Source organism: Oryzias melastigma, linkage group LG1, assembly GCF_002922805.2.
Source record: "Oryzias melastigma strain HK-1 linkage group LG1, ASM292280v2, whole genome shotgun sequence".
Taxonomy (NCBI): domain Eukaryota; kingdom Metazoa; phylum Chordata; class Actinopteri; order Beloniformes; family Adrianichthyidae; genus Oryzias; species Oryzias melastigma.
The window spans coordinates 9,586,578-9,595,171 of record NC_050512.1 but is presented as its reverse complement, the minus strand read 5'-3'; the positions used below and the strand labels follow the sequence as shown (position 1 = coordinate 9,595,171).

At 40.6% G+C, this 8,594-nt stretch overlaps 1 protein-coding gene across 8 annotated transcripts in view; it reads right to left on the bottom strand.

The window, feature by feature from the left end:
- Positions 1–8,594, bottom strand: part of mgat3b (beta-1,4-mannosyl-glycoprotein 4-beta-N-acetylglucosaminyltransferase b) — a 55,268-nt gene that overhangs the window by 45,131 nt on the left and 1,543 nt on the right. For 5 of the 8 annotated variants that reach the window (XR_004948046.1, XR_004948057.1, XM_036212370.1 and 2 more), the window contains exon 1: positions 6,694–7,517. The exons of 1 other annotated variant lie outside the window; for it this stretch is intronic. The gene's annotated coding sequence lies outside the window, so the exon portion shown is untranslated. Of the gene's footprint in view, positions 1–6,693; positions 7,518–7,878; positions 7,929–8,594 lie in introns of those variants that run through there. 2 more of the 8 variants (XM_036212321.1, XM_036212341.1) reach the window with 2 other exon arrangements.

The window sequence follows — 8,594 nt, the reverse complement described above, 5'->3', positions numbered from 1 at the left end:
TCCTGATCGGCTGTTGACCTTGTCAATCAATCTTATCTGTGGTGCGTCTCCAATACAGAATGTGTTTAGTTTACCACATTTACATAAACCTTTGATCACTAGCAGATCCTAATTTTCATTCTATAATAAAGGATCTATTTTTCTACAAAGGATTGAACTTTGAGAGTTTAAACAGGAAAAGTGTGAGAATGTTAACGTTTGTCAGAGAAAAGTGTGTAGAGAGGGGATTTTACAGGCTTAAAACATCTGTAATCCTACTTTGCAGATTTCACCTACCACGGATTATTTTTAGATAAACAAGGGAACACTGTACACTTATGCTAAATTAAAAAAGGCTCAGAAGATCCTAAATGAAATGTTGAAAGCTTAGAGATTTCAAATTCTTTGTAATAAAAGGTTTTTACTTTGTTCACTTCACAAAGTCAAGTCTTGATTTTTTTTTTCCTTTAACAAACAGGTGTATCTAAAATAAATAAATGTAAAAAAGATTACATCACCTACCTAAAGTACCTCTTTATTGGGTAAACATGACAAAAAATGTTTATTCCACGATTGGTTTCCATTTAGCTTGCTTACATCCGCACTGCTCCATTACCGACCGGCAAAGGTGTCCCAAGAAAAGGTTGGATTTTCTTCGGAAATTTAGCTGCCGTCTTTTACTGGTGTTCCCACACTATCAGATGTCCGCCCCCATCTGCCTATGACAACAAGCCTTGTGTGTGTGTTCATTTCCAGCACACTTTCTAAGAAAATCTTGAAAACAGGCTTTCTTTTGATAAAAAGTAAACAGAGTCTGACATTGCCGGTCTAAATGAACCGTGTGAGTTTTCAGGAAAAAAAAAAAATGGCAAAAAAGCTCAACCGGCAGCTGATTTAATGATCTTGTCTCAGGATCCCTTTCTTCTCTTCCTTTGTTTGTTTTAACAGGAAAAAGGTAGATGTCGGGATGCTAATCTCTGCTCACCCAGATCACCTCTGGCACTATCAACTGACGGCCCTGCCTGCGTGCCAGCAAAGCCATTTCTTTCAGCCTTGCAACTTGAGTCAACGGCACAGAAAAGAGGCTGCAAAATAACGAACGGGAGACGTGAAAAGAGAAAAGGAGCAAAGGAGGAGAGCATGGGCGAGTGGGAAAAGCTGCACATTACCAACACAAATACAGATGGAGTCTCTCAGAAGTGCCAGCTTAGAGCCGGATTTCAGCAAGTGGAGCCCCCTTCCCTCTGCTGGACCTGACTGAGAATGGGCCGACAGTTGAATGAGTCATGCATGAAACAGCCACCCTTTTTAAGCAGCTCTCTTGGTGGATGGGTGTAAATCAGCGATTGCTAAACAGACAAGAGAAGTGTTGTCATAAATGGACCACACTGATACAAAGCTGTCCTGATCTTTGTAAAATCCCTTAGAACAGAATGAGTCACACACATTCATTCAGCATGCAAACAGAATAGACAAACTCTTTCTGTATTCTTTTATTCCCGTAGAAGCAAAGTCCCACTCTGATCATCTTTTGATCTATTTTGAAAGCATTTCCACTGGATTGAAATTATGATCGTTTCATTTTAAACCAAAAATCTAAAAACCTGTGTTGTTTTCTGGGACATGAAACTTGCCGAGCCTGTCCCTACTTCCCAACATCCATCTGTTTATGGTTTCCCGCTAGCTTACAGCCCTTCACAACCCCAACCTAAAATTACTGGTCCAACAAAAATGGTGAGCAATATTGGAGCTATTCAGCCGTATAGTTCTGATCCAGACGCCACCTCAGACAAGGAAAACAAACAAGGATCTAGTCGTCTACAAGTGGATGCATCAATGAAGCAGAGCAAGGGGTTTTTGGCTTGCTGTCAGACCTACAAGCTTTGACTCACAACAATAGGAATAAAGAAGCACTCAGAAATGCAATTTTAAGCTAAATTTTCTTTATACATGTACTCCATCAGAAAAATGACACAAGAACATGACAAAAACACAATTTTCATAGACAATGTGAGAACCAATGTCGTTTTCTGATTTGCTGAGCTCAAAAAGATGAGAAAAGCTCTAGGTCAATTTGACACAAATTGTCAAAAATGGCAGCCAGCAAGATGATTACTTTTTGGAAGTGGGGAAAGTCAGAAATTAGCAGTGGGCTGAAATCACCCAAAATGTGGTATTTTTACATATTGCTACCCATTTTATTAAATCAGTGAGCCAGTACGAAGTCAGTTTAATATCTTTTGATTTCAGCTCATTCTGCATCTCCATCTTGTACTGTCCATGGCGCCATCTGATAATTACACAGTTCACAACCCGGGTAAGAGTCAATCGGAAGCTACGTGAGCAAGGATAGGGAAGATCAGGTAGATAAATCAGTGGTTGTTTATATTAAATCTAAGCACAGAAGCCAATTCAAATTGGGCTGTTTTATACTAGAGTAAATAACCGAATCATGGCGGTGCCCTAAGAATCGTCTTGAGTTATTTATCTCTGAATTAGCTTCTAACAGGTAGTTGTTGCTGCCCCTTTACCCTTCTACACCAGAACGTTAGCTCCAGTGTTTGAATTTCTTTCAACTACCATAAATCTTCAAAAGTTTGCACAGTCAATGTAATTCCAACAGATTCTAAAGCAGGGAAAAGCAGCTTTACACAATCAACACAAATCAGCCATTTCTATTGTGTAGAAAAGCAACTTTGTGCAATTACAAAAATGCAAAGCTGATGCGAAAAGTCACTTTTCTCTGCATCAGAATCAGCCAAGTAGATCAAAGTGCATGTGCTGTTTAGATGTTGCCAGTGACATCTTTGGTGTTCAGGGATTTATATGTAAACCCCTTTTTGCCGCCCAACTCAACAACATTCTAAAAATGCCAATTTTATTTGAAAAAGTATAAAGCCCTGTCAATCAAAAAAATAAAATAAAATAAAAACACAGAAAATTAGCAAATTTAAGCTCCAAGGAAATGAAAAATGATAAACAATATGAAAATAATCTTACCACTTCCAAGTTTTCCATAAAAAGAATTAAAATAATATATTTTTGCTTAGTAATCTGACTTTTAAATAATATGAGGGTCAGCGAAAAACTGAATCCTTTTGCAATCTGCCTCCAGTGGTCTTTGGTGGAACTGCAACCTTTGGTACTTCATTGTTTGCCTCAAATTTTGGAAAAGAAATTGGTATTAGACCTGGCGACAGACTGGCAGCCTGTCCAGGGTATATTCTGCCTCGGCCAGCCCCATGACCCCGAAAGGGACAAAGCAGCTAAGAAGATGAATGAATGCACAATGAATCAAATATCACCAATCACAAAAGATAGTGTAAACTCCATAAACGGTTATCTTATGTATTTACACACATGATAAAACAATCTCATGATAGCTTGAAGTATTTAATGAATCAAATAAAGCCTCTTATGCATTGGACTAATCAGATGGACTCTTTAATGCCGTTGACCAATCGAATGGATTTTAGGTTAGATCCCCACCTCCTATGTACCAATGATCATTTGGAGAAAAAATGTAAAAGTTATGTTTACTTTTATTTAAATAAAACTGCTTCAGTAAAATGTAAAGAATGCATTAGTTTTTGCTTTGCTATTTGTTCACGTATCGCAAATCATTGCAACATTGATTGCTAATATCACACATTGCAAGTTTTTCTCTTATTGTGTAGTCCTAGTATTCACACATACGTCCATCTGGAACACTCTTGTGATCTTCACGATTACAAAGCCTCTCGGATACATGAAGAACTTGGACAGATCAGAAGAACACAAAACAATACTGAGACTAATAAAGGAAAAAACAACCACAATGATGCATATTAGCAATCCAGAAACACAGGCCACCTTACGTGCTTGTTTTTTGACTGTGCCGAGGTGCAGAAACACTTGCAAACCCCCCACACGACGGCCCAAGCCAATCAAATAAATTCAATCAAACAAACGACATTAAGCCAATACAGTTAACTACCACAAAGGCGTAAATCGTGCTCACATGAGCATGTCCAAAAACTGACAGGGAATTGGCAGCAGGAGGTGAAAAACAAAGACACAGCACACATGTGTGTTCTTGATCAGTTCTGACAAAGGAAGTGAGCTGCAGCTGTGGGGCTCAGGTGGGTCTCCCGACTCCCCACACTGTTTCAGGCAAGTGAATGAATAAAAGCCTTCATTCCTCCCCTGAGTCCAGTCAGTCACTCTGCTTTTTTCTCCTGTCTTCATTTTTCACTCATCTTGTGCATCCATCCATTCACCATCTCTGTAATGAAGAAATTCTTTTCCCCGGTTGAGCACAGTGCAGCTGCATCTAGGATATTAACAGTGGCAAAAAATAAATAAATAAATAAATCCTTCAGAATTTCTTAAACACACTCACAGGAACTCACACTATTCCACTGGGCTGTCTCTTTGTATAAGCATCACTACACTGTGAATTGCATCCTCACAAGATGTGCTCTTTGCTTACGTGAATGTTTGAAACGCTTGGTTCTAGGATGTTTAGCAAGACATCATCAACCGCTTTGACGCCATAGAACAAAAAACAAAGTACAGCGATAAAAGCTGCGTTTTTCACCTTTTGCTCCACCGGCCTCGGCAAAAAGTCTCCTCTCCTGACCGCTTTACGGCTCTGCACACCTACACTGGCCCAGCGTGCCATCCAAATCCAATTTAAAAAACTCAAAGATGCCATTCCAGGAGCGGGAATTAAGGTTCAATCGGAGCAAGGGAACAGTGGCATTTCTAAAATGTCATCTTGATACAGTAAGGCAAACAAACTTTTTCATCCTTTATCAAATCCTTAACTGATGAAAATCCTCTTTTTGGTGTTTTTAACATGTTCTTGTGTCATTTTTATGATGACGAAGGACACATATAAAGAAAATTAAACTTACGATTGCATTTCTGTATTCAAATCAATGTGAATCGGGATCAGACAAGAAAATGCCATTGGAAAAGCTGTAGTTGTAATGTAGAAACTGCAATCGGCAAGCCACAAGCTCCCCAATCTGCTCTATTCTGATGCACTTACTTGTCCACGATTAGATCCATGTACGTCTTTGTGTTCCTCATCTGAGCTGGCATCGGAGTGGGACTTTAAAGTCCCAACCATTTCTTGCTATACAAATCTGAATTCTTCTACCTACCCACCCCACAGATTGTAGGGGTATTTGAAGCTGAAGTGTTGTCCAAAATTGTTTTTTAAGGGAAAGGGGTAGGGACATAAGGCTTTAAGGTGATCCATGTCACGTGGGTGTGGTTTACATTTACAGTTTACATTTAAATTTAAGTAAAGACTTTTGTCTTAGCATTACTTTTTAAAATTATAAAACTGATGCTATGTGTTTTCTGAGCACTGACAGCTACCCAGTAACATAGCTGACCGGTGACTATTGATGACATCATCAAAGGTTAGTAATGTAGGGGTAGAGGAATAACTCATATTCAGCCTAAACGTGTTCCCAGTTGTCTTTAAATTATGATTATACTGTTTTTAAGTCAAAGTAAACTAAAATGCGTCGTTTTCTAAGACATAATTTCTGCAGAGTGGCAGGAGCTCGTTAAAAATTCACCTGTGAGTTGTAGGAGGGAGCGTTGGTGACACATCTGTTTACATGCTTTTTAGCTTACAGGCCCTCTTACTAAACCAAACCTGACATTACCAGTACAATAAAAATGGCGGGCAAATTTGGAGCTTACCAGCTGTACAGTTCTGAACCAGATGGCAGCTCAGACAAGGAAAATAAAAACATACATGGATCTATTTGACTGCAAAAGGATGGAGCAGAACAGAGTTTGTGGCCCACCTATTGTATTCTCTATGTCACAAATACGCTCTTTTTTTTTTTTTTTTTGAAAAGACATGTTTTTGTACACTCTTGATTTGAACAAAAAATAATCAAAATTGTGCTTAATTTTATTAATATATGTCCTCCGTTATGAGTAAAACGCCGCAAAACAATAGGCAAAGACCGATTTCATTGGAGTGGGTCTTTAAATCTGTCCTTAGGGGATGGGCCAAAGCATGCTCTCCAGTCAATATGTTTACACATCTGCAGGCTGCACTTCTGAGGGTAAATACAACCAAACCTCTTAAGTGTGCTACGGTAAAACCATCAATTGTATCCCTTATTGCATGCAAGATTTTTACCTTTTCCCCCTTTTTGTTTACAAAATATGACTCAAACTAGTGCATCCTCTGGAGATCTGACTTTGACCTCGGAGGACGAGTTAGGAAGCCTCACGTGGGAAATCAGTAATCAAGCCTACATGGATTTTAGTTTCAGTTATGTGCAAGGTGTAAATAGTTTCAATCAGCTTGTGTTACACGGCAGCATGCAACGTAAACTACTTAGAGACGCCTGGTGCAGACATGGCAAGGAGGAGATCTGAAAGTCTTTCCACAGAAATTGGCACTTTCCTCTGCAAGGTAAAGTGAAGTGACAGGATTTTTCAGAAAACTTCCTCCAATTCACGTGTTTTTTTGTTGCAAATCTTGGCAGCAAAATGAATCCTTCCATAAGTGATTATTTAAAAAGTGGAAATAAAGGCCTGTACTTGTGATCATGCAAAATATTGATATTACTGTAAAGTAAATAGATACTCTGCAGGCATAAAGATGCTAAAATGCAAGAAAATGTGATGGCAAAACTTAAATGTTGCTACTGTCTCATCACACACCAGCAAATAAATCCCAGCATCCCTGCTTACCCATCTGTGCCCGTGTCAGATGCCTTTCAGAGGTTCATGGTGGATGAGAGCCCTGCTGATCCGGGTTCTGCAGCAGCAGCAGCAGTGGCCGCCGTGCACTCGCATTGGTGATGCTGGGAAGCCGGTGACAGCCGGGGCCGGCGTCCCTGCCTCCGTCAGGGTTTCCTGCAGTCCTCGGTTTTCCGCTCCTGTCCAGCCGATCGGAGACACACCGCTTAAAACATCCCGAGCAGGACGCACGCGCGCGTGGGAGTCAGGGGGCGGAGGAGGGAGGGGGGTCCTTTCGGTTATCGCGGCGGCTCCTTCAATGTTTATCCCGCTACGGAGCGGAAGATTCAATGAGAAAATGTTGAGTTCCAACCCGGCGGAGAGCAGGCCACTCCGGCGCGCGCCTCAGAGGAGGATGGAGATGAGAAGGGACGCGCGGGGGGTGGTACGGCGGGGGGGTGGACGTCCTATTCGTCGTTTTCTGTCGTGTTTACAGCCAACGTTCGCCTCCTCCCTCCGTCTTCTCCGTCTCTGTCTCCGAAGAGTCCCCCCCGACTCTCCCTCGCGGCGCTCCGGATACCTTTTTTTCCGCTCCGGCAAGAAAAAAAAAAGAACCCAGAAACCCCCTCTGCTCGGCACTTCTTTCCCCCGTCCTTCACATCTTTACCTCTCGACCAGCAGGCTGAACGAAGGTGGAGGGGGGGGTGGAGACGCGCGTGAGTGTTGGGGGGCAAGCGAAAGAAAAACGATGGGAGCGGAAGGAGGAGTCCCGGCAGAGGAGAGCTCCTCCCCGCTATGCTGCTGCCGCTTATCAGCGGGACGAAGGGGGGCGCGAGCGCGAGAGGAAAAAAACTGAAATATGAGAGGGGCAAGTGGGAGGGCGCGAACGAAATCAGAGTGGGATTTATTTTTCTTAGTTTGATTTTCAAGACGTCTCTGAAGTCAAACTGCGCAAACATTTTTTTTTCTAGCACAGATATTAAAAATTAAATGAAACTATGAAAAAGTGTGGCAGCTGTCGATTTGATTGACACAAGAGATGGCCGGAAGAGGGCGCCAGAGAGGAACAGCACAAACACCCATCACTAATTCACTGCTCATGGTTAATAGTTACATTACAGATAAAACAAACAAAAGTAATATATATATATATATATATACTTAAATGTCCAATATAATTCAAGCAATTATACAAACCTTTAACAACAGCTAAGCTTCAAAAAATACTTCCTCTCCAGGTGTGTCATTTCACCCTTAATCAGCTATATGGTCATAGCACAAACCATTTGCTAATTGGAGGGGTTCTCTCCCACCGGTGCACAACAACACAATGCAAAAATAGCAATTTCTATTTGTCTGACTCTAAATAAACTTATTTTAAAACAATAACAAACCTCACAATATTTTTTTTAATGGTAGTACATTATCAGAAAAATACTATAATTAACACACTACCCAGAACAACACCCTTTACTCTCCCCGCTGAAATATTTTCCTCTTAAACAGAAGTTCAGGTGCCTGGGATCACTTTTTCTGGAAGGAACATTGATAAGTTCCAATGAACTTACCCTTGTGCTATCCTAGGTACAGTATGTTGATGTTGACAAGACAGCATGCGGAACTTTTTTTTTTCAATGATTTTTGATTTTCCCTTTAGTCCATGGCAGACATCTATCTTCAAAGCGCTGGTAACAAGGTACTTGTTTGAAAAAGGACACTTTACGAAGGGAACTTTGTCCTAAAAAGTCGACAATCACTGCTACACAATTTCAATAATGTTCAATAATGGAATGTGGAATAGTTGCAATGAAAAAAGAAATCACTGCAAATAAATAAATATATAAAAAATATCAGAAAAAGCATACCAAACACATGATAGAAGTCAAATAAGGCAAAATATTGAGGGATCAAAT